At 45.0% G+C, this 27,029-nt stretch overlaps 1 long non-coding RNA gene across 1 annotated transcript in view; it reads left to right on the forward strand.

Annotated features, from left to right (window-relative positions):
- The window catches only part of LOC111558593, a 76,402-nt gene that overhangs the window by 44,272 nt on the left and 5,101 nt on the right, over positions 1-27,029 (forward strand). Inside the window, exons 5-6 of the long non-coding RNA XR_002739674.2 lie at positions 4,606-4,785; positions 16,334-16,450. This is a non-coding gene — a long non-coding RNA (uncharacterized LOC111558593). The remainder of the gene's footprint in view (positions 1-4,605; positions 4,786-16,333; positions 16,451-27,029) is intronic.

A 27,029-nucleotide genomic window follows, 5' to 3' on the forward strand; every position in this document is an offset into this window, starting at 1 on the left:
TTTCTAGACTGAAAGATAGGTGCCTGGAGATACGGAGAGAGTGATAATTAATAGAGCAAGGTCCAGGAAGATAAGGCTAAACTCTGGATGTGGCGATAAGAATATGTCACCGGTAACCTTCGAGGCCTCCGTTTCAGCAGCGTGGGGGCAGGGAGCGGGGAGTGGGCATGCGGAGGAAGGCCAGGTGGAAGCGGAGTGAGGAGAGCAAGCCCTGGGCAGCTGCCACAAGAGCAGAGGGGGTGGGGATGGCCGTGGGTAGGATGGAAACAGCCGACCGCAGACACAGCAGAAAGGCACGTGAGGGCGTGACTCACACAAATCTGTGTTTCGGAAAATGTAAAGCTCAGAACCGGTAGTCCAGGACTTAGGGAGACTGCCTGTCCCAAGGAGCGTACAGGCATTGAACTAGAAACGATACTTAGATCGACCTCAGCTGGATCCCCAGGGCAGCCTGACATTTTCCGTTCCTCAAACCCCTTCACCAGAGTGGTCGCCTAACGCTAACTAGCACATTAACTATAATCCTTATTACTGGCCAAAAGGTGCTGGTTTGCGATCGGCATTTAACAATTCTGAGTCACGTTCTGATGATGACAGCCGCTTGCGACTTAGTCGTTTGCTCGTATTAAGCACCCGATGACATGTGGTCAGCCGGCAAAATGCATCAGCCCCTGTACTTTTTCACAGAGCGTGAGGGAGGCTGGGCCATTCAGTGACCTGTCTGACCTCTGTATCTCAGCCAGGAAGCTTCACAGCCAGGTTGTAAACCCACGTCTATTAGACTCTAAAACCAATAGCTCGGCCACCATGCAAATACACCTGTAATCCACACTTTCCATCAGATTTCTTTTTGAAGGGTTTTATAGGAGGAATTTTATTTTATTATTTAAAAAAATTTTTTTTAACATTTTATTTTATTTTTGAGACAGAGAGAGACAGAGCATGAAGGGGGGAGGGTCAGAGAGAGGGAGACACAGAATCTGAAGCAGGCTCCAGGCTCCGAGCTGTCAGCACAGAGCCCGACGCGGGGCTCAAACTCACGGACCACGAGATCATGACCTGAGCCGAAGTCGGCCGCTTAACCGACTGAGCCACCCAGGCGCCCCAATAGGAGGAATTTTAAATGAAGGGCTTAAATGAAGACTCTCCAAGAAAACAGGATATAGCTGCTGTTTTACACTTGCTTCAAAGTACATAAAATACCTTATTTTGAAATTTTAAGAATTTTTTCATTAGACAAAATTCAAATGTGAATTTCAGATAAAAACCACACAGAATTAACTGTCAAATGTTGCTACATTTCCCCTTAGACTTTCTGTAGGATAAACAGCCTGAATGTGTATATATGTGTGTGCAGATATGTATTTTTAAGTGTACATTTATTTATTTTCAGAGAGAGGGACGGAGAGAGAGAGGAGGGGAGGGGCAGAGACAGAGGGAAAGAAAGAATCCCAAGCAGGTTCCACCCTGTCAGCACAGAGCCCGGCACAGGCCTCAAATTCATGAACTGTGAGATCACAACCTGAGCCAAAATCAAGAGTTGGATGCTTTGGGTGGCTCAGTTGGTTAAGGGTCTGACTTCATCTCAGGTCATGATCTCACAGTCCATGAGTTTAAGCCCCGCGTCGGGCTCTGTGCTGACAGCTCAGAGCCTGGAGCCTGCTTCAGATTCTATGTCTCCCTCATTCTCTGACCCTCTCCCACTTGTGCGTGCTCTCTCTCTCTCTCTCTCTCAAAAATAAATAAACGTTAATCAAATTAAAAACAAAAAGAGTTGTACACTTAACCGACTCAGCCACCTAGGTGCCCTGTATTTCTTTACATAAAGAACATCATTGTGAACACATGCACACATAAACATATAGTTTCAACACCATTTTTGATACCTGCCTTGAAATACTTTTATAACAGACTTATCTGTGCCACAGCGTGCCTGGGAAGAGAAATGATCATGAATAAGAATATTTTGCAATTTACTTAATAGATGCTAGGAGGAAGTCGTTGGATTTTTTTATAATTTGTATTGGAAGGTCCTAACTGTTCTCTATAGATAGGAGGATGGTAGAGGAAAGGGTTAAGCATAGAGGTTTTCGGAAGCCAGACTGCCTGGGCTTGAATTCCAGCTCCCAGTTTCCCCATTTATTATCTGTATGACTTTGGGCAACTTTCTTATCTTCTCATTGCCTCAGTTTCCTGACCTGTACGAAGGGGAATAGTATCTAAATAATACCTAAATGAGTTAGCCCGTGTAACATGCTAAGAACAATGCCTGGCCCATCATAACATTCAATCAGTGTTTGTGTTTTAAAGCACATTCATCAGTATTATGTAAACATTCAAGCTGGTGAGTCATTTAGTCCAAAAACCCAGAGTCAGTTTGACGCAGCTGAGGCAGATATAGAAGTTTTGGGGGTTGATTCCTGTGGTGGGGACTGGGAGTCTGTATTGTTACAAACCTCTCCAGGTGAGTGGGTCTTAGGATCAGTCAGGTTCGAAAGCCACCGGTCTAGAACACTGGACATAGTTGGACAGAAATTGGATGGTGGGTGAGACCAGAACGATTCAGAACGGTGAGTTTGAGACAGTGCCACTAAGACACATAGTAGCCTTTCGTTAGTAGCATAGCAGGGTGATGTGATATTTAAAATTGGAACTTTGTCAGCTGAGAACCAGTTGAAAGAGGGTCAAAGTAACGAAAAGGCGGAAGAAACCTTAGTTAGAGTACGTTTCTTTCTGAGGTTAATCAGAAATTTTTTGCAGGGATATTTTTCTACTTTTGGTACTTTGTGTTTTTGTCTAGATGATGATGATGATTTTTTAATGTTTATTTATTTATTTTGAGAGACAGAGAGAGAGAGAGAGAGAGAGAGAGACTGCTTTGGTGGGGGAGGAGGGGGCAGAGAGAGAATCCCAAGCAGGCTCCGTGCTGTCAGCACAGAGCCCAATGTGGGGCTCAGTCCCACAAACCATGAGATCATGACCTGAGCCGAAATCAAGAGTCGGTCCTTCAACCAACTGAGCCACCCAAGCGCCCCTGTCTAGATTATTTTTAGAAGTACTCAGAGATACATTTTCTCCTTCTTATGATACAAGCTGATATTTATTTAGCATGTGTTGGGCACTGGGCTAGCAGTTTTTAGGTTTGATTTCATGTAATCTTCCAGTTAGCTGTATGAGGCATGTACCATTGTTCCTGTTTTACAAATGAAAAAAAAAAAAAAAACAACCAAAAAAACCAAAAATCCTCTAAAACTTGGGGGAAGTTAAATAACTTGCACAAGTTACAATACCCGTTCTCTCTTTCTTCTTTAGTAACACAAGGCCAATTATATTTGGGGTGGTAAGGCACCCAGTGAAAAAACTGCATTTCCCAGTGCCCCTTGCCAGTGGCCGTGTGTCTAGTTTTCGCCAATGAAATGCAAATGAGAGTACTATGTGGGTCTTCTGGGAAGGTTCTTTAAAGGGTATTGACTGTGCCCTGAGGTCCTTCTTCATCCCTCCTTCCCGATGCCTGAAACGCACATGTGGTGCCAGGAGCATCAATAGTCATCTTGGACTTTGAGGCTATAAACTGTGTGTGAGATGATGACGGAGAAAGAAGGAACTTTGGTCCCTGATGACTGTGGACCTGCTGTATCTGCCCTGGGCTGCCTAGCTCTGACTTATATGGGAGATAAACTTCTATCTTACTGAAGTTTCTCTTACCAACTCGTAAGCACAATCCTAACTATAATAATAGCTCATGCTTATATTGTGCTTTATCAAAGCTAGCCATCTGCCACACACTTTTCTAAGTCGTTTCTATATATTTACTAATTTTGTCCTCACAACAATCCCATAATGTAGGTAGTATTATTATTCCCATTTTGCAACTGTGGAAGTGGAAGCAAAGAGAGGTCCAGGGGCTTGCCCAAGGTCACATAGCTAGGAGTGGCAGAGCCAACATCACGCAGCTAGTAAGAGTTAGACATGGGAGGGGCGCCTGGGTGGCGCAGTGGGTTAAGCGTCGGACTTCAGCCAGGTCACGATCTCGCGGTCCGGGAGTTCGAGCCCCGCGTCGGGCTCTGGGCTGATGGCTCAGAGCCTGGAGCCTGTTTCTGATTCTGTGTCTCCCTCTCTCTCTGCCCCTCCCCCGTTCATGCTCTGTCTCTCTCTGTCCCAAAAATAAATAAAAAACGTTGAAAAAAAAATTAAAAAAAAAAAAAAAGAGTTAGACGTGGGAGTAGAACTCAGGTCTGTCTGACGCCCAAATCCATGCAACACGTGTATTACCCTTGTAGCAACTGTAACTGTCTGTGTGGCCTCCTTCATACTCAGTGTGAATGTGGGGCCCTTTGTGCTTTTCCTTACCTTCATTTGACCGTCTGCTTTAACTCACAACGTGGAGGGCCACTAGCTGGGGGACATGAGAAAGACACCCATGGTTTCTCCGGAAGATCAAAGCAGCCTTATTGGGACCCACCTAAGGTCCCTAAACTCCTTAGTGAAACCTCCCAAAGAAATGCCATGGATGGATTCCAAAAAGTTAATTATTTTAAGAAAGGCTTCATGAAATCCCGTTTGCCGTTACTGCCATTACAACATTGTTTTGCTTCTTTCATCAAGTGGAACCCCGTCATAAACAGAATGGAGCGCTCCATCCACCCGTCCGTCCACTCAGCAAACGGTCGGCAGCTGCTCTCCGCCAGGCACTCTGCCCGGGGGTGGGATCGCGCAGCAATGACAGGCCTTCACATTCTGCAGAGAGCGAGGCAGAAAATTAACAAACACACGAGAGAATATCAGGTACGTGCAAGGGCTACAACGGAAAGTGGAGGCTCCTTTAGGAGGGTTTCACTGAGGGGCAGATATCTGAGCTGAGACTTGGAAGTGAAAAGGAAGTTGCTGAAAAGGTCAGGGAAGGGCCCTCCAGGCTGAGGGAACAGTGATTCCCTGCGGTCAGAACGAGTGTGGCACGTTCAAAGGACAGACAGCCCATGTGACAGGAGCAGGAGCAAGGAAGAGTGGGGCGAGGTGAGGTCCGAAGGTTTGATGGGCCAGATCATGCCAGCCGTGAAGGCCAAGTTAGGGGGTTTTACTCTAAGTGACAGGGAAGCTACTGGACGATTTTAGGCAGCACGGCGGATATTTGTCACTCTGGCTGGCCAGCATGCAAAAGTTCTTACTGGAAGTAATCACAAAAAGCCACGGAAGGCAGGGTCCCAGTTCTCACAATGGAAGCCAAGGCTTAGAAGGGATAATGTCTCCCCTGACACTTAGAACAAGGCCAATCAGATGCTCCAGTGTGGGACTCTGAATCATGAGGGTGTGTTTCAAAGGTACAAGGCCAGTTAGAAGTTATTAGGTGGCCATGGTGCAGTCAGGAGCGCACAGAGATGAGTGTCCAAGGGCAGCGGAGTCCAGCCTGCGGTGATCGATGGCCACTGACACGTGGCTGCCCTAAGTGTCCTGGGGAAAGGAATCAGGCCCTGCCTCCTCAGCAAACCGTTCCAGGAGCTTCGCTGCGCAAGCCTTCCTCTGTACTTTGTTCCCCAGTCTTCCTCTGGGTTCTCTGGAGTTCCCGAGTACCTTCAATAAATTCCTCTTCTGTTTGAAAGTTAGCCAGTGCCGGTTTCTGTCATTGGAAGCCAACCGCCTTGGCTAGTACAGCAAGGGAGGGATGCAATCTGAGGCACGTTTTCAAAAGATAACTGGCTGCTGAGTAGAAAATGGATTAAAAAGGGAATCGGCCAAAGGCCAATCAGAAACAGAAATCACAAGCGGGTATTTCAAACAGAGGGCCTTTAATATAAAGAAGTGCTTTCACAGGCCTCAGAAGGATGAAAGTCAAAGGAAGAATACAAGAAAAGAAAGGACGAGGGTAGTAACCCAGGGATTAGTAACTGCAGAAGGGGCTCCTACCTCCTAAGGCTGGAGAACAGGTCATGTCACCTGTACCTAGGAACTGGGAGGAGGGACTCCATGGCCCTACCTACTCCAAGGAAGAAACGACCCAGTATTTGAAGAAGTCATGATATTCAAATGACTGCTGTTATCAGTAGCTTTGATATGTGTGAATATCGCCTGGATCCAGGAACAGCATGCCTTCCATCCCTAAGCATCAGGCACTCCTTTCAATGGCGGCTGGCTCTTCCCTTTATGTTATGACAGTTTCTGGAGGGTCAAACATGTTCATATTGAAGTGGTCGTTATTGAAAGAAAAAAGATGGCAAGAGTTGATTTGCGATTAGAGATAGAGTTGCCAAGAACTTCCTCCAAGAGCTTGGGTATGGATTTAATGTTAACATTATCAAGACAGCTCCTGGGTACCCACTGTTGGGCAGGGAAGAGCCCAAGAGGGGATGGAGAAGCACCCAGAAACTCAAGCAGAGGGAAGCTGTTGGCACCTCTTGGCCTGATAGGGCAGGGGAGGGAGCTACAGTCAAGGAAGAGGAGACACCAAAGGAGCTAAGCCTCCCATGGGAGAGTAGGTGCCCGTCTCAGCCTTTCTCTCCCCTCATTCTCAATCTCCTGCTGTATCTCCCAACCTGCTGTATCTCCCAACTGAAGACCAGAGAGGCTCAGGGAGTCCAGGCACTGCAGGGGGTGGAGACCACCCTTCCAGGCACCGGACAGGAGAGACAATGGATCAAAAAGAGACTATCAAGTGTATACCTTGTAGGCAATGACTTTTTTCTCTACTTACTACACTGTATTTGTATGGCCCCTGAATGTCTAAGGTAGTTTCAAATCAGTTATTTCATTTTATATACCCAAAAGTACTTGACGGTTAATTTTATGTGTTGACTTGACTGGGTCACTGGGTGTCCAGACATTTGGTCAAACATTATTCTGGATGCTTCTGGGAAGATGTTTCTGGATGAGATTAACATTTGAATCCATAGACTGACTAAAGCAAATTGCTCTCCCTAATGTGGGTGGGCCTCATCTAATCCGTTGAAGGCCTGAATAGAACAAAAGGGCTGACTCTTCCTTAACTAAGTCCTCTGCCTGACTGCTTTCCAGATGAGGCACCGGGCTTTTTCTTGCATTTGAACTTGAATTGGAACATTGCTCCCCTTGGGTCTTGAGTCGGCTGGCTTTTGGACCAGAAATATACCGTTGACTTCCCTGGGTCCCTGGCTTGCTGACTACTGATCTAGGGCTTTGTCAGCCTCCATACTCATGTGAGCCTATCCTTATAATAAACCTCTCTCTCTCTCTCTCTCTCTCTCTCTCTCTCTCTCTCTCTCTCTCTCTCCTCCTTCTATATTCTCCTGTTGGTTTTGTTTCTCTGAAGCATCCTGACCAATCCCTATGAAATAGGTGGGGAGGTATTATCTCCAGAAAGAGGCAAATAGGACTGTTTGGAAGCCTCAGTAAAAGGACAGAAATTACAATGTAGGTGTTAGCTCTCATTCCTTTGCACCATCTGTTTAAACTATGTTCACTCTGTTTATGGAACTGTCAATAGTGGCAAAGGTCCCAGTGATCATTTTTTCTAAACAGCATCTACCCACTCAGCCAAATAAGACCTCGAAACTCCCTCTCTCTTTTCTTCCCAGCTAAATTGCTACCAAACTTTCCAATGATCCTTTTAATCTGTTCCCTTGCATCTTTTGCCATAATTTAGGCCCTCCCCTTTCTTCCCTGGAGTATGCTCACAGTGAGTACCTACACATCTGTGTGATTGTTGATTAAATTTATCGCCTGCACCAAGCTTAGGGTCCACAACCCACTATTGTGACGCTAACTCTGGTCACAACATATAAGTCTCAAAATATTTGTTGTTTAATCGTCTTCCTGTCTAGTCTCTTTCTGTCTCTAATCGTGCTGCCAAGAGTGAACTTTTTTTTTTTTACTTGTTTTAAGAGTGAACTTTTAACATGCAAATATGATCTTTCCATTTATCTGTTCTTCATTCTAGCAGAAGTCGTGAACTAGAGGCCTGTGGGCAAATCTAAAGATGTTTTGTGGGGCACCTGACTCGGGCGGTTAAACATCTGACTCTTGATTTCGGTTCAGGTCACAATCTCAATTACAGTTCGTGGGTTCAAGCCCCGCATTGGGCTGTGTGCTGACAATGCAGAGCCTACCTGGGATTCTCTCTGTCCCTCTCTCTCTCTGCCCCTCCCCTGCTTGTGCGATCTCTCTCAAAGTAAATAAATAAACTTACAAAAATAGTATTTCAAATCTCTTTAAAAAATTAAAATAAATTAAAATTTTTTGAATAATTGCCAACTCGAAAAATCTGGGTCTTTAAAAATCAGGAATTTAAGCTTTTCTGGGCAAGATTTGGTAACCTGGGCAAGTTTCCATGTCTTGTCCTGGCTTCTAGAGCCTTCTATTGTCTCACCCTGCCTCCAGTTCCTCCTGGGCTCCAAATTCACAGAGATTATTTACAGGGGACGACAGTATGCCTTCCCGCCTCTGTGCTTTTGTCCTGGGAAGTGTTGGATACCCTTCTGACCAATGTCCACATGTCATCATCCACCTTCTGACTTCTGCTCAGCCTACAAGATGGGGCTTGGTTCTTCTCCTCTAGGAAGGCTTCCTCCCTGGCAGTGGTCATTCCTCTTCCTAATGGACTCCTCACATTGTTTTGGAATTATTTGAACTTGTTCAGCCCCTTTCACCAGATTAAAGTAGTAATACAATTGCATTTCTTCTGTGTGTTAAATAAATTGCTCATAGCCTTCCTTCACTAATTAGTGGGACTCCGACTTAGAAAATGAAGCTCAGAAAACCTCATCATTTTGATAATCCCCTAGTAGGCCCCTATTTTACACTATGGCTGATGCTGTTACTACTCTGTAAGGTTGAAATTGAAAACTGGTTTTCGGGGCGCTTGGGTGGCTCAGTCAATTAAGCATCTGACTTGGGCTCAGGTCATGATCTTGTGGTTTATGAGTTCGAGCCCCGCGTCGGGCTCTGTGCTGACAGCTCAGGGCCTGGAGCCTGCTTTGGATTCTGTGTCTCCCTCTCTGTCTGTCCTTCCCTCACTCATGCACTGTCTCTCTCTCTCTCTCTCTCTCTCTCTCTCTCTCTCTCTCTCAAAAATAAATAAACTTTAAAAGAAAGAAAGTTGGTTTTGTAAAATAGTATGTTTATCTACTACAGGGATGATAGCCTTGCAAGTTCATATTCCTCAACTGTCCTCTGAGGGGAGATTCCTTCGGGGTTGTCCTTAGTTAGAAATGTTTCTCTTTGACTCTTTAACTTACAGTCTCATGCTCATCCCTCCTCTCAAAGCCCACCCTGCATACCAGGTTGGCTGGGACAGGAGGGGCTTTCCAGGGACTCCCCCTTTGCCCTCGTTAAGTTCCTCTTTGGGGCCTTTTTCCCCTGTCTCACCAGCGGACCTCAGTAGGGACCATCCCATTTATCAGAGAGATTGTAATGACATTGAACCTCACAAAGGAGAGGGTCCAAGCCTCTAGTCCTCTCTTCCTGGGAGGCTCCTGGTCTACTATGCAAAATACCCTTTTTCTCCTCAGCAGGCCAACTCCATACACGGGAACAATGGGGAAGGCCAGGCTTTCTTGTGCTGGGAGGAGTGTTCTGTTACTCTCTTCCTTTAGACCAAAGGGTGCCTTCTTTCCTATATTTACACAAAATAGAGGGACTCTCCAGCTGATTCTTCAAGCAGAGACTTGCCAGCAGAGACTAGTATTTTCTATCTGGAGAGCAGGCTCTGGAAATTTGTGACTATGACAGCTTTACTCGATAAGAATTTTTTCTATTTGTACCTTGTCTTAGGTGGGGTTTTCTGTAAGATAGACTTAGAGGTGGAAATTTGCATGCAGACTGTTTTGGGGAGAATGTTCTCAGGAACAACACCTATAGGTGAGAAGAGAAGCCAGATTGGGCAAAGGGAGGGGCTGGACTGCGATACAGTTGTAGCAAAGACCTCAGCTGATCCCACAAGGAGCTCTGGGGCTAGGATGACCCTTCAGTGTTATCTCCAGGAGGAAGTTGGCCTTATATCCTCTAAATGACCAGTCATTGAACAGTCGAGGATGTGGACTGCCCCCGGCTCTCGAGGTCCCTTCCTTTGGGGAAGGCAGCTCCCATCAGCCAAGGGCATTTTCTGAGGGTAGACTCATCTGTGACCCTTTAACATTAACACTCCACAAGCGGGACCAAAGCATCTCAGTCTTATTTATTTGTTTGTTTGCTTACTTATTTATTTAAGTAATACACCCAACACGGGGCTCAAACTCACAACCCTGAGATCAGGAGTCACCTGCACTACCAACTGAGCCAGCCAGGTACCCCAAAATGTCTCAGTCTTGAAGGGAAAACCTGGCAGTGCACCACAGTGCCCACTGTATACTTATCCCGACACAGTTTATTTATAGCTGTCCTCTCCGCTATACTCTAGGTGTCTTGAAGGCAGAAAAACAAGTGTGCCCAACCGAGTACCTGAAATAGTATAGCCACTCGATTAGTAAGGAACAGATGAAGAAATGCATGCATGCATGAATGAATAAATGCATGCATGAAAGAGTAAACAGAAGGTCAATGGTTCAATAATAAATTATTATTAGTTGCATTTGTGCAGAACTTTACATATGCCAACTATTCATCTAAAATATGTTATAAATATGTAAGTGCTGCAAGCAATAATTTCTAATAAAACCTGTCCTCAAAATGAATTAGTAGTTAGTGGGCACAAACTAGGAGCACGACCCTGCATTAGTCAAGCCTCCCAGAATGCATCTGCCTTAATAGTAGAGCTACCTAAAGGTTTCAGAGCTGACATCCTAATTCATCTCTTAAATTGCTTTTTAGACCCTCTACTTTGTTAGATAAATTTCCTCTCATCATGCCCAAGTCCTGTTTTCATTGTATACTGTTACCAAAGTTTATTGAGCATTTTATCCTTTCTGTCAACTGTTTTATCTTGGCTGTTTTTGCATCTCTTCTGATGTTTGTAATCTTCTCGCCAGTAGTCCAGTTTCTCATGCACAATTTTTGTTTTGACTCTCCAGAAGAGCAGCTCCCTTCTTCCGGGAAAAGCTCTGTCACAACCCCATGTAACCCTAGTGAGTCGGGGTTGTCAATCATAGAACCCTGCCTGCAAGGCCACAGTGATTGGCTCATGGGTGAGCACATGACCCAAGCTGGACCAATTACAGTTCTTCCCTGGGAACTTTTTCTACCTTAGGGAAAAAGGAAAAGAAGCCAGGACAGAAGAGGGCTTTTTTTTCTCTCAGCTTGTGGGGTTTCTTGTTAGGGTGCACAGAGCTGCCAAAGACCACCCACCACTACCACCACCCTTGAAGGAACCCTCCAACGACAGGAGAAAATGAAGTCAACTCAAGGAGAGAAACAGGATGAGAGGTAGGAGAGTCCTGAGACCTTTCAAATCCCTAATTCCGGGAGCCGAAATCGTAGAGACTCCCTGTTTCCTGAGCTCTCAAGGCTTAGCTGTCAAATTCTTCCTTCATCCTGGGAGCCACCTCAGTCTACTGCCAAAAGTCTCCCTCTCAGCTTAAGCTAGTTTAAGTTGTGTTTCTATCACTTCCTACCCAGAGACTCCTCCCCCAATCCCCTCCTTTTGCTAAGATCACTTTGTAGCTCATTGGATTTAAGTGTTAGTCTGAATACTAACCTTGTGTTATCAAGGCAGGCCACCTACCAGAGGTGACAGAGCACAGGGTTTAAGAGCATCAGCTTAAGAGCCTTGGGTCCACAGCCTCTCTTCACCACCAACTAGCTAAGTGACCTAGAGTAAGGTCCCTGAATTGTCTCTGCCTTAGCTTCTCATCTGTACAATGTGCAAAACTGTAAAAGGGTCATTGTGCACATTAATGGGACTATATCCTTACACTTCTAGAACAGCACCTGGCACATAGCAAGAACTCAATAAACACAGCTTTTAGAGTCTTTTCCCTCTCTGGTCATCGATGTCTCTCATGGCACCATCACCCTGTGGGATTCAATACACATTGATTCAATACAGGACCTCAAATTTCTTTCACTGTTACTTTCAGATTGTTAAATAAGTGTCTACCTTTGACATTTCATGGCCTTTTTCTTGGACCGCGTTCTCCGTCTTTCTTTCTGCCCATGGTTCCATTCCAATTTTTGCTCCTTGGTGTTCCTTCTTGGTTCTTTTTAACAGCATCATTGTCTTCCTTCTTTGCAAAATACTTTTTATTATACTCACTCACTGGAACAGTCCTACTACAAGGAGCAATTTGCTGTATGTTTATTTTCTCTGGAGTCATCTCTCCTTTATGGAAACAGAGTTATTTATCAACCTATGATTGAGCTCTTCCTGGTTTGGTTAGGGCATGCTGCAAACTGCCCCTATAATTGCATGGCCCTGTGATAATGCTTTTTTTGGCCAGGACACAAACCACAGTCAAAAAGGTCTTCCTGAGTTCCAAAGGTCAGGCAATTAGAATTTTCTCAGGCTTTTAGAGGAGTGGAAGCAAGGCCTCCCCTCGGGGAGCATTTGTTGGTCATTCTTTAAATGAGTGCTAGGCACCTGGGTTCTAATCCTGATTCTGTACCTCCTCTCAGGGTACCTGACCTCTCGGAGCCTCAGTTGCCTCATGTGCTACACGGATTTACAGCACAATACCCTGATTTTGCAGGAAAGATTAAACTGAAACAATACGGTAGTTTGTGAATTGTAATGTGCTGCATAAATGGGAGATGCTATTGACGCAAACTTTCGTAGGAACCCAGTGACAGATATAAAATAGGCTCTTGTTTTCTTTAATTTCCTTTGCACACAGGACAAACTCAGGATACTTTGGTGAAAAGCCACACTTAGGATTTTCTTGAGTAAGCCAGAAAAATGTCCCTTTAGAAGCTCCAGAGAAAAGACACATCAAGGGATACTTTCAATTTGTAAACCTCACTGGGGAAAGGGTTTTAGGAGAATAAAATAACCCACGTTATAGCCTCTCAAAGCGGCCTTCCCTTATTTTACACTCCTTGCCATCATTCCTGGATCCTCCATTCTTGCCCAGCTAGGCCTGGAAGTGTCATCCAGAAACTCTCTTGCCCCATCTAGCTTATGTAATACAGAATGGGCTAGTGCCCACCTCCAGCCCCACACCTCATCCCCCCCACCCCCGCCTTCAGTTGTTATATAGGCTCAGATTTCCCCCACCTGCAAGACGGGAATAGTTAAATCCAGAACACATGCCTGGACAGAACATCGTGGGAATACAGAGAGGTGACTAACGCTGCCTGGGGAAGTGGGGAAGACTTCACAAAGAAGCTAATTTTAGAGCTAAATCCTGAAGGGGAAGGAGGTGTTGCCACAAGGTAAAGGGCTGGGAAGGAGCCCTGCTCCCGGTGCCCCAGCAGAGAACAGCTTGCCTTTGACAAAAGCATGAAAGAACTTGCTGTGCACGGGAAACAGCAGGTAGTTGCTCCTGGCTGGAGTCAGGGCTGTGTGGGTGGAGATGGGCCTGGTAAGCGAAGGCCGATGGTTGGGGAAGGGGCTAGGGAGTCCGGGCCATGCCAGCCTGCAGCACCCACTGCTCCACAGCTTCCCCTAAAGCTGCAAGGAGGCATCACTTTTCCGTCCCAACCTTTGAGAGGCAGGAGTTAAGAACACTTCCAAGGAGAGCTCCCTGATCAGTCTGAGGTGTCAGGGTTAGGGTGGCTTCATCTCCCTCATATTTTCTGTCGTGAGTCCTCCTTAGTCTTTCTCTCTGGGGACAGAGGGCCTCTTATGCAAATAGGACGCTGGTGGCCTGCTGTAACATCACAGGGTTGCCGGGGTCAGTATTCAGATCAGGGTTTCACTTCTCCTCTGCTGTGCCCTAGCTGCAGACGGCCGCGGCCAGACACTTCTCCCTGCCGGCTTCCACATTGGTTAAGGGGCTTTTACAAGAATTCGATTCTGTGTGGGCTCCTCTGCTCCCAGGCTTGCCTCTTTCCCTGTGATCCCTGTCTTGGTGAAAGACGTCAACATTCACCCAATTGCTAAAATCAGAAACCTGAGAGTCGTCCTTAACTAATCCCTCTTCGGAATACCCATCAGCTGGTGCTGTCAGTTCTGCCTCCAAAATCTATCTTTTCTCTCTCCGCCTCTCCTTCTTTAGTCCCAGTCTTATCTGACTACCAGACCATCTCCATAGTGTCCCAACTGCTTTTTTGCCACTCGTCACCACCACAAAGTAGCCAGAGCAATCACTTTTGTTTGCTTTGTTTTTTGTTTTTTGAGAGAGAGAGAGAGAGAGAGAGAGACAGAGGGAGAGGGAGAATCTCAGGCAGGCTCCACACCCAGTGTATATCTGGATATTATAACCATGTGCTCATGACCTGAGCCGAAATCAAGAGTTGGATGCTTAACTGACTTGAGTCATCCAGGCGCCCCGAAAGCAACCATCTTAAAATGTTAATCAGATGTATCTCTCCCCGGCTGAAAGCTCTCCAGTGGTATTCCATCCCACTGATCATAAAGTCCAAAGGCCTTATCCTGGGCCTCAAGGTCCCATAGGAGTTGGCATCTGCGTTCCTGTGCCCCGTCCTCATCACTACTTGCCATCCATCTCCACTAGCCTTCAGACAATGCCTAGAACATGCCAAATGCAAAGCGCTTCCATGCCTTGAGAACTTGTCCTTTGCATTCCCTTGAGAACTTGTCCTTCTCATTCCCTCCTCTTGAAATACCCTTCCCCTGACTTTTCATATATCTGGTTCCTTCTTGGCTGAAATGTCGCCTCCTTGGGTTGTCTCGTCTGTCCTCCTTGTCTACAGTAGGTCCCTCTATTTTCCTCTATCACCATATCCCTTTCCTCATAGACTGATCACAGTTATCATTACTGATCATTACTTATTTACTTGCTTGCTGTTTTAGGTCTCTAGGAATAGATCTTGAGAAGAGCACTCAGGTACAAGTGACTTATCAAGGAATGATTTCCAGGGGAGATGGCTAAGGGAGTGGCGGTAGCAGAGTAGGAAGGGGGAAGAGGACAGAGAAGGGTGGGATTTCGGGTAAAGCCCCAGCCTCAACCTGATTCCATAAGGCAGCTCAACAGCATAAATCCTGCCTAAATTTATCTCAACTTGAAGCAGATGCGCCGCATTTTCCCATTCCTTCACCGGTCAGTCATTGGCTAAGGGTTACTGGGGGCGGGGTCAACACCCAAACACTTCCAACTCCCTGCAGCTGCCCAAGAGCAGGTGTGGCCGTCGGGCAGACACACACAGGAGCCAGAGCAGAGGCACACAGAAATAGTGGAAGGGATCCCAAGGAGGAAGGCTAGGATAGGATAGTACTGGCTACACTTGCGGATTGACTGCATCCTGCATAAAAAAGGAAGTCCCCCCAGAGCAGATACCTCATCTCCTGTTCACTCTCATATCACAGATTCTATTTGCATAGCACCTGCCACATAGTTGGCAATCAATACATTTTTTAAATGAATGAACGAATGAATGAAGCTCCCGGTACAGTATGTGGCATAAAGAATGTTCAATTAATATTATTGGAAATTACATGCTTTTTCCCCCTGCTTTTAGGTTTATAACCATAAGAGAGAGATGCTTAGGCATTGGGCTTCAGAAACGTGGGCTATTAAGAAAAAGTTCTGGAAAGTGAGAGACTGACCCTGGAGAGGCATCTGAGGTATTAATAAATGGATATCTCAAGTATAGTTGGCGGCAAGTAATAGAGGTGGGCAGGGGAACAGAGAGAGTCTAACCTCCAGACAGTTGCCCATGTCAGGAAGTCACAGTGTCAGGGTTCCAGGCAACACAGGATCTAATCTCATGTGAGAGAAGGTGGGATTTCAGGGCCTCAGTAGAACAGGCTTGGATTCAGTACAAAGATTTGGTCCTGGCAGGACATGGGAGCACAGAGATCAGATAAAGCAAAAGCCCAGGCCCACATGCTGTGGATTAGGCACCTAAAAGGACAAGGTGCAATGATGCTTTCTGGTCACCCAAGTCACAAGAGTTCTGTTAGAATTCCTGGTTGCAAGGTAGGATGATTAATTCATCTGAGGACCCTCTCCATCCTGGGCAGACCAGGACAGTTGGTCACCCTATTACAACATGTCACAGGTTGGGTTGCCTGGGGAGCGGACTCTGTGACAGAGGTCACCTTGCAGCAGCTACCCCAGGGAGTGGTCTTGGGATCACCACCTAAGGAAGGGAAAAGAAGAGACAGAAGCAGGTGTGGGCAGAGGCAGGAGATGTGCTGAAATGCATTCTGGGTAGAGGCCTCAGTCAAGGCCATGGAAGGTTCTGTGGCTGGGATGGACCTTCGGAATTGACTTCAGTTTAGTGTTGCCAGATTGACCGGATAACAATACAGGATGGCCAGTTAAATTTAAATCTCAGATAAATAATGGATACTTTTTTTTTTTTTTTAAAGATTTTAAAGTAACCGCTACACCCAATGTGAGGCTTGAACTTACAACCCTGAATCAAGAGACACCTACTCTACCGACTGACCCAGCCAGGTGCTCCAATAATGGATAACTTTTTTAACGTAAGTATTTTCACACAGCACTTTTAATATATCTATCCTAAAAGAGTGTATCACTGTTTATCTAAACTTATCTGAACATTGTGTATTTTATCTGGCAATCCCACTTGAATTGGGGTAAGGGGCCAGGTCTTTCTGCCCTGTTTTGACCAGTCCCTGGATTCATACTGGTTCAGTAAAGCAGGCGTGACCTTAGGTAATGAGGCTCTTCAGCCGAGGCCGTCCTGAAGCAAGCTGACAGCTGAGGGCCTCCTGCCAGCAGCCCACTCAACAGCTGAGAAAATAAATCCTTCTGACTTGAAAGGGATTTTGGAGAGCCCATCACAGTGTCTACACAGAAACAGGCTCTTGATAACTTGTTTACCGGAAGGTACTAGAAGGGTAGTGTGTTCACAAAATCAATGGGAAGGTGGAGAATGGGGCTCAGAAAATAGCCACGAGAGCTGAGCAGCAGGAAAAACATGTCAGGTCACCATAGGAAAAACAATCCGAGTTGTGGAGTTACAACTGTAGACGCCACAACCTGTTTTCATCTTCCAGTGGCTCCCAACCCTGCAGCTACCATACTGAATAGTGTGCCTGCACTGGACCGCTGTGTCAGTCCTTAGAGAGGCCACGTCCTGATGTGACATCTGATTGGCTACTTGGGACCACATGTCCACCCTCCGGCTCCTGTGGCCCTGCTTTCCAGCTTGTCTGTCACAAATGTGAATTTTCCTAAAAAATAAAAAGGTTACACCAGGGCCTGGCGCTTGGGGCAGTATTAGGGGCCGGCAATGTCTCTAAGACTACCTCATGGTTTGGATTAATCCTCTTCCATTGGCCCCATGGAATGTGATCACAAGACATGGGAGAGAAAACCATGTGTGAGCACAGAAGATTTGATTTTCTCAAATATGAGATACAGATAGTCAGGGGGTTACCCTAAGAACTCTAGGAGCAGGAATGAATCTAATTATGTACATACTTTACTCAAACCCAAGGGTGACTTTACAATGTGGAGGAAAGTGCCTTTCTTGTGTGGAATTTATTTTCTGTGGCTATAGGACCAGCCTCGCTGTATTTTATATCTGAGAGAGAAGAGAAGACAGAGCACTCTTTCAAATAATAGATAATATCCATCCCATGTTTAAGAAATATTCTTAGCTTTATATGCTAATATATCAGCAAGGAGTATTAAAAAAATGGGACATTTTGGGGGGCACCTGGGTGGCTCAGTCAGTTGACTGACTTCGGCCCAGGTCATGATCTCACAGTTCGGGAGTTCAAGCCCCACGTCGGGGCTGACCGCTCAGAGCCTGGAGCCTGCTTCGGATTCTGTGTCTCCCTCTCTCTCTCTGCCCCTCCCCCGCTCATACTCTGTCTCTCTTTGTCTCTCAAAAAATGAATAAATATTTTTGTAAAGAGGGGACATTTTACAAATGAATGAGTTTGGAAGGACATCCTAGCAAAGGTGTGTAGAGGCTTTTCCAGAATAGGTTTTAGTGGGTAGATGTGACCTGGTGGGGTCACCACACCTCACAGGCCCTCAGTTCTGCAGACTCAGAAACTTTATTTTTTAATCTTTCTTCACCCATGCATTTATCCACCCATCCATCTTTATATCATCTATGCAGCCATCCAAACATCCATTCGGCGAATGTTTATTAAGTATCTGGTATGTGTTAGACATTGTGGTTGTACTGGGGACGCAATAGTGAACACGACAGTCAGGGTTTTACCTTGTGTATACATTCTACTGGGGAGACAGACAAAAAAGCAAGTAATCAGACAAATTAATTTGCCTGTTTTCATCTGTACGGAAGGAAACAGGAAACAAGTAAGAGGCTGAAGTAGAAAATAAAGGGTGGGGAGCTGAAGACACTTTGGCCCAGAGAGGTTAAGAACCTTAGTCAAGATCACATGATGGGAGGCGGAGAGCTGAGATTGGAGCCTGGCAGGCTGGCTTTGCATTCACACTCGAAACCACCACACTGCCTCATACAAAATCTCTCCGTGTCCGATTTCTCTTTTGTGAAGGAAGACCTGCATGTGTCCCCCAAACCCCTGCCCCAGGTTGCTGGTTCTTTTCTGCCCTTGTCCTCACTGGTTGATGAGACCCATCCAGTTAACAGAATTTGTCCTGAGTTAATGCCCACCCCCACTACACGTCTTTAGCTTCACATCTCCCCGCCTACGATGTGCTTGATAATACCCTTCAGAAGTATCAAGGTCATCAAGAATAAGGCAAGCATAGATGGCAGCTATATTTGTGGTGAGCCCAGCTTCACGTGCAGAGTTGACGAATCGCTGTGTTGTAAGCTTGAAACTTACAAGTAGTGTAACTACAAACTTACAAGTATGTAGTGTTGTGTGTCAACTACACTTCAGTAAACAACAAGGAAACCCTGAGAAACTGTCACAGAGGAGCCCAAGGAGACGTGACAACTAAATGCACTGTGGGGGCACCTGGGTGGCTCATTTGGCTAAGCATCTGACTCTTGATCTCAGCTTAGGTCTTGATCTCAGTGTTGTGAGATCAAGCCCCACCTTGGACTCCATGCTGGGTGTGAAGCCTGCTTTAAAAACTACCATACTGAGGGTATCCTGGATGGGATCCTAGGACAGACACAGGGTCTTGGGTAAAACTAAGGAAATCTTGGGGCGCCTGGGTGGCGCAGTCGGTTAAGCGTCCGACTTCAGCCAGGTCACAATCTCGCGGTCCGTGAGTTCGAGCCCCGCGTCGGGCTCTGGGCTGATGGCTCAGAGCCTGGAGCCTGTTTCCGAATCTGTGTCTCCCTCTCTCTCTGCCCCTCCCCCGTTCATGCTCTGTCTCTCTCTGTCCCAAAAATAAATAAACGTTGAAAAAAAATTAAAAAAAAAAAAAAACTAAGGAAATCGGAATAAAGCGATAGTCTTCAGTTAATAATGTTTTAATATTGGTTAATTGTAACACATGTCCCATACTAATGCAACATGTTACGTGTAAGGCTGAGGTATATGACAAATCTGTTTCAGCTGCTCAATTTTTCTGTGCTTTAAAGATTTTTCTGTAATGTAAAAGTGTTGTTAAAAATGAGGTCTATTTTCAAAAAAATTCCAGGTGGTTCTTGCTTCATAATGGGTATAAGAATCAAGTGTATCCCGCCCTATTTCCCCACAAACCGATGTTACCAGCCTTGTGGGCATTCATCATTCATTTCTCCATGCCGTAACGTCTGATGTAGACACTTGACATATTTGTACTGGGGAATTATGTTGTATTTTATTTTAAGCTTTTTAAAAAATGTATTTAAGTAATCTCTACACCCCCTGTGGGGCTCAAACTCACGACCCTGAGATCAAGAGTCACGCGTTCTTCTGACTGAGCCAGTCAGGCACCCCTCATGTTATTTTTAAAATGAAATTATATCCACCTCTCTAGATCTCATTCAACAACAAATATGGAAATCTTTCCAAGTCAATATAATTCATTTTTTTAAACGTAATTCTTTTTTTTTTTTTAATTTTTTTTTCAACGTTTATTTTATTTTTGGGACAGAGAGAGACAGAGCATGAACGGGGGAGGGGCAGAGAGAGAGGGAGACACAGAATCGGAAACAGGCTCCAGGCTCCGAGCCATCAGCCCAGAGCCCGACGCGGGGCTCGAACTCACAGACCGCAAGATCGTGACCTGGCTGAAGTCGGACGCTTAACCGACTGCGCCACCCAGGCGCCCCTAAACGTAATTCTTTTTAATAGGTGAATACTATTCTTCACACAGATGTACCACAAACACTACATTAATGGGCTTTCATGATGTTTCCAAATTTTGCCACTATGAATGTTTTAATAAACATTCTGGTCCTATGGAATATCTTGCTTGGAGAAGGATTCCTGGACCAGAGGGTATATTTTTATTGTTTTGCTTATTAAAATATACATACAGAATCAACACATTAAAATATAACGTATATAAGTTGTACACCTTGCGGAAATTTTACAAACTGAATATCCCTGTATAACCAACACCTGGATCAAGAAATAGAAGATTACCAAGACCTTAAAAGCATGCTGCAAGGATCTATGTATTTTAAATTTTAATAGAATTGCTTGATTGCTTTCTAACATTTTTTAATGTTTATTCATTTTTGAGAGGGAGAGAAGGCACAAGAGGGGAGGGGCAGAGAGAGAGGGAGACACAGAATCCGAAGCAGGCTCCAGGCTCTGAGCTGTCAGCACAGAGCCCAACATGGGGCTCAAACTCACAAACCATGAGACCTTGACCTGAGCCAAAGTCGGCTGCTTAACTGACTGAGCCACCCAGGAGCTCCTAGACTGGTTTACAAAAACCTTCACAATTCCCAGCAGACAACTGAGAACATCCTTTTCCCTCCCTGCACCGGGCTACAAGCTTGATCAAGCTTGGTGGCCTCAAGCTGCACTGTCTGAAGTAGGACATAGAGCCTGAAGGCCATTTGCGGTGGCCCGGGAATTGCTGTCTTTATCACTTTTTAACTTTTCTTGTATTTGTGAAACTGCATCACACTCCTTTGTATGCATTCCTCCTGGCAATTGGAACATGGTAAGCAATTGGTAAACCCTCAAGAAATATTGATGGAAGGGCACCTGGGTGGCTCAGTCAATTAAGTGTCTGACTCTCGACTTAGGCTCAAGTCAAGATCTCACAATTTGGGGGTTCAAGCCCCACTTCCAGCTCTGTGCTGACAGCATACAGTATGCTTGAGATTCTCTCTCTGCACCTCCTCCCCTTGGCACATACACACTCTCTTTCTCTCTCTAAAAATAAATTTAAAAAATATATACATACGTATACACACACACACACACACGTATGTATTTGCTGATGGATTGTTAAAATGATAAAAACATGTCCCTTCTTCTTCTCAAAGAATTTTCTAAAACTTTACCTTTAGGGTTTAGTAGTGGATGTTTTGTTCCATGCAGAGCAGAAAGAAGGTGGAATTTGCAACCAGAACACAGGCTTCAGTTATGTGATATCTGGAGATCAATGTGCTCTCTGTGAGTCACAAATTGCTTAATACGTAATACAGAGAAGAAAAAGAAAACCACCAGCAATTATTCCTACCTCACAATTATAAAAGTAAATTTCAAGAATGTATTCGAAAAGCTGTTTGTAAACTGACAAATGCTACTTATTTAATATAATATCTATTAGTCTTGATATATATTTATTGATTATTAAAATACTTTACAAGGTTTATTTCTAATTCCACATTTAAACGGGTATTTTATTCCTTGAGCATATATTGCCTTGCTCTTCTTATTGATTTGAAAAGAAACTAAAAAGTATTTTTCTTTGCTACTTTATTTTTTTCTCTCTCTCTGTCTTAATGCAACAACCGGAAGAGGCTTCTAAAAGCTTACTACTTTCTTGTGGGCAGTGAAAGAGTTAAATTTCAGTGGCCTTTTGATTGGATTGAAGACAATGAGAACTGATGTCTCTGCCCAGCCCACCCACCCTTCTGGGCCCCCTTCTTCACCTTCTTCTGCCCATTACCTTCTTTGAAAGGCTGCTACGGTTCTTTAAGCTCTTTGACCTTGGGCTACAGTGGCTGCCTGTTCCTTCTTCCTGAGGCTCATGCCCCCCATACTTAAGTTATTCTCCTATTATACCATGATTTGTGATAATGTATGTACTTGCTATACACATAGATACAGAGTATTTACGTGATGTTTTTATTTTTTTTAACTTTGAGATATTTTACTTTTTAAAATTTTGATTGAGATATAATCAACATATAATAGTGTGTCGTTGATCTGATACATTTATGTTTGTCACATGATTACCACTTTAGTGTTAGCTCATACCTCTGTCTGGTCGCATAATTATTTTTTTGCCAAGGACGTAATTTTTTTTATTTAAATCAGCTTACTTTTATAAACTTGCATACATCTGTACCATGATTATATCAATTCATTTTGAAAACTGTGTTTCACTGCTCTAAATGGGTAGTTCAGTTACTGCTAACTGTAAAGACAAGTAGTACAATAAAGATAAAATAACGTCATTGAATTCCAGCTAGATAGCATGACTAACTGCAGGCCTTGAGCCCTAAGACTGTTTTATGTTTAAAAAAAAAAAAAAAAAAAAAAAAAGTGGCGGGTGCCAGGCCGGCTCAGTCTGTAGAGCATGTGGATCTTGATCTCTGGGGTCATGAGTTCTAGCCCCACGTTAAAGGTAGAGACTACTAAAAATAATCATTTAAAAATTAAAAATAGCAAGTGTTAGGAGTCTTGAAGGCAACTAACTAGTGGCTGAGGCTTCCTTCTGGAAGTCATCAAGAAAGGGTTAAAAGGAAAGTTAGAGTCTGTTGAGGCAGCCTACACAATGCAGCTGGGGCCAGGTGATGGTAGGGCCCCAATGCTGGGGCTCTGGGTAGATGGGAACTGGCTGGGAGTGCGAACCTTGTACGGCAAATCTAACTCTTAAAGGAAAAGGAAATGCTAAATGGTACACAGCAGCTTAGAATCATTACTAAAGCATAAGTGCACACACACAAAACCGCAGCCCCAAGGCTGAATCAAAGGAGAAAATTAAATGACCCTTGTTGCCCCTGACTGCCGTGGAACTCGGTGAATCACTTCTTTAGAAAACAGGCACGAATGTTCCAATTAAAGCACATTTTTGCTAATCTGGTAGAGGACCATGATACAGATGTTCACGTAACCATTTCCCTATTTAGAATGAAAATGCCAGCAAGAAGAAACAAGCACGATTGATTTTAATATCTGTCCAGCTTCCTACAGTATCTTTTGTCTTGTCGCTCATTACCTTTCAAGGCCTTCAAGGGCAAGAGTTGAGCCTTCCTTAGTTTCTTTGAAACTCCTCCAAGCAAACAACGAAACGTCCTGCAGGCAGTGAGCCTGGATTGATACGGACTCGTGTGAACCAAAGTCTTCAAAAGTGAGAGGTAGCAGTCGAGTGGGAGGACTCCTATTTAGGTTTTCTTTACTCACTCGGGGTGGGGTCGTCCCAGGAGCGCGAATGGCGAACAGCGAACAGCGCGTCTCTGCAGACCGAACATTCTAATCAAGCTCTCTGCATTAGAATGCTAGTTGGTATTTGGTGACTAGCATTCAGTCTTATGCATCAGCCTAAATTAAAGTGAAGGTCATCAGGGCTCACCTCCTCCCATTTGGTAAGAAAGTGACCTAGTTAAGTATAGGCAAACCAAAGCTGGAGGGCAAAATCTCATCCTGTCACCTGTTTTTGTGTGACCTTCAAGCTAAGAATGGTTTTTATGTGCTTAAGTGGTGGAAACAATAAAAACGTATTTTTATGCATGACACATGAAATTATGTGAAATTCGGGTTACAGTGTCCAGGGTCAGTTTTATAGGAATGTGACCACACTCATTCATTCATATATTGGCTTTGGATAGTCTCCTGCTACAATGGCAGAGAAGTTGTGATTAAGATAGTATGGCCTAGGGGCGCCTGGGTGGCGCAGTCGGTTAAGCGTCCGACTTCAGCCAGGTCACGATCTCGCGGTCCGGGAGTTCGAGCCCCGCGTCGGGCTCTGGGCTGATGGCTCAGAGCCTGGAGCCTGTTTCCGATTCTGTGTGTCCCTCTCTCTCTGCCCCTCCCCCGTTCATGCTCTGTCTCTCTCTGTCCCAAAAATAAATAAACGTTGAAAAAAAAAATTAAAAAAAAAAGATAGTATGGCCTAAAGGGGCGCCTGGGCGGCTCAGTCGGTTGAGCATTCGACTTTGGCTCAGGTCATGATCTCACAGTTCGTGAGTTCGAGCCCCACATCAGGCTCTGTGCTAACAGCTCAGAGCCTGGAGCCTGCCTTGGATTCTGTGTCTCCCTCTTTCTCTGCCTCTCCCCCACTCACACTTTGTCTCTCCTCTCTCAAAAATAAACATTAAAAAAAAAAAGATAGTATGGCCTATGAAGCCTCAACCATCTACTCTCTGATTCTTTACAGTAAAAGTTTGTGGCACTGACCTAGACCATTAGTTTCTATATTGGCTGCACACTGGAATCATTTGAGAAACTTAAAAAATACTGATGCTACTGATGCTTGGTCTGATTCTGATTAATTGGTCTAGAAACTGGGACTTTTTTTTTTTTAACATGTATTTATTTTTATTTTTTAAAAAACAATTTTTTTCAATGTTTTTATTTATTTTTGGGACAGAGAGAGACAGAGCATGAACGGGGGAGGGGCAGAGAGAGAGGGAGACACAGAACCGGAAACAGGCTCCAGGCTCTGAGCCATCAGCCCAGAGCCCGACGCAGGGCTCGAACTCACGGACCGCGAGATCGTGACCTGGCTGAAGTCGGACGCTTAACCGACTGCGCCACCCAGGTGCCCCAAACATGTATTTATTTTTGAGACAGAGACAGGGCATGAACGGGGGAGGGTCACAGAGAGGGAGACGTAGAATCTGAAACAGGCTCCAGGCTCTGAGCATTCAGCACAGAGCCCGACGCGGGGCTCGAACCCACGGACCGTGAGATCATGACCTGAGCCGAAGTCGGCCGCTAAACCGACTGAGCCACCCAGGCGCCCCTAGAAACTGGGACTTTTAAGAACTGTCCAAGTGATTAGAATGTGCAGCCAAGTTCAACAACACCTGACCTGGACTAGTGCTTCTCAGACTTTATTATGATATGAATCACCTGGGATCTGGTTAAAGCACAGGTTCTGATGTAGTAGTCCTGGGAAGGGCCTGAAATCCTGCATTTTTAACAAGCTCCCTCGTAGTGCAAGGCTGCTAGTCCACCAATACTGCTTCGAGTAACAAGGTCCTATTCTAGTTTCTCCCAGAAAGAAAGGGGGGAAAAAAACCCAACCCTTTCCATGTGTCTTTTATCTTCCCTTAAATATAGGTTAAAAGATGCCACAGAACAAAAATGGCTTATCTCACAGATTTCTTAAGCAACCTCAGTAGATGGGAAATTCACCCTGTAAACTGAAAGGGATTTTGATCCTTTCCCAAAAAATAAATGGCCTTGAATACCTGCCTTCACATCGATCTATTAAGACTTCCCATTTTCACTGAAGCAGTGAAAGAATGATTACAGCTTTCTCCTTTCACCCTCCTGTTCCTAGGAGAAAGGTTTTAAAGAGTGTGTATAAAGAAATCCTCTGTTGGTTAATGGCCTTGAAATTGTGTGTGGATTAACAATTAGTCTGAGTCCAGTGACTGGAGGAACAGCTCCCCGACTGGCTGGAGTTGAACTTTAGGAATTAACTGGTGGAATAGAATGTCTTTCCGGGCATGGAATGTTCTGGAATCTTAGTTGCCCAGAGTCATTTGAAACCCCTCTGGGGTAAAATTAAAGAAGGAGACACTACGAAATCCCGTGAAGACCTTTATCCCTAACTTTTCCACTCTCTGCTATGAAGAGGATTAAGAATTTCAGAATCCTTTTCCTTTATTTTATTGTTAAGTCGGTGGACATATCCTTTTAAACACTTTGCTTACCAGTTGCTGAGGGTTTATCACCTTAAACCTGTTTATTGTTGGGATCTACTTAATCTTCTGAAATACAAATATGCTTGGACGATAAATGTTAATATGATGGTGATGAGTTCTATGGAAAAAAGTTCCACTTCCTAGTTCCTGGTCTCTGAAGTGAAAAGCCATCGCAAGGAAACTATTTTATGGCAGCCCTCATCTGCATAGGAGAAGTCTTCTTTCCCTAAGTGTCAGAGGTCTGCTTTTGAGATGACTGTGACCTGACAGAGACTGAAACTTTGATGACTCAACCCCATATTCCACCGTGCAACTGAACGCCCCGTACAGAATGAAGACCCCAGGATGCCTTAAAGTTATGGTAGTTAATGCGACACGGGGAGGAAGCAGCTCAGCTAGAAACACCCCTGAATTAGCCCGCATCCAAGCAGGTGTCAGTCTCTTTAGATACACCCTGCCCCGCCCCCCCTTCTCCACCCCCAGCCCCTGCTGTTTTCAGAATTTCTTGAATCAGATAAAGGAAAACAATAGTGAGAAGCAGAAGTTTCAGAAAATGTGTTCTGTGGTTTTATTGAGATATAATTCACATGCCATAACGTTCACCCATTTCGAGTGCACCACCCAGTGGCATTTAGTACACTTACAGAGTTGTACAACCATCAACACCACTCTCATCACCCCCGAAAGAAACACTGTGTCCATGAGCAGTCATTCCCCATTTCCGTCCTCTCTCCGGCCCTGGCAACCACCAATCTACTTTCTGGCTCAATGGAAGAGGAAGAGGAAGAAGGTTTTTGTAGCCAGAATCCTGGGTGCTAGGTTCGAAGTGTAGGACCCTCAGCTAGCTCTTTTACTACTTCACGTCTATGGGCGTCAGTTTCCTCCGCTGCCAGATGGGTGGTTCTCAGTCTTGGCTGCCTTTAGAATCAGTTGGGGAACTTCGAAGACACGCCGATGCTCAGGCCCTACCCCTAGAGATCCTGATTCACTAGGTCTGGGGTGGGGGCTTAGGCACATGAAATTTTTTTTAACGTTTATTTATTTTTGAAAGAAAAAGACAAAGAGACAGTGTGAGCAGGGAAGGGGCAGGGAGAGAGGGAGACACAGAACTCCGAGTGGGCTCCAGGCTCTGAGCTGTCAGCACAGAGCGA

Source organism: Felis catus, chromosome F2, assembly GCF_018350175.1.
Source record: "Felis catus isolate Fca126 chromosome F2, F.catus_Fca126_mat1.0, whole genome shotgun sequence".
Taxonomy (NCBI): domain Eukaryota; kingdom Metazoa; phylum Chordata; class Mammalia; order Carnivora; family Felidae; genus Felis; species Felis catus.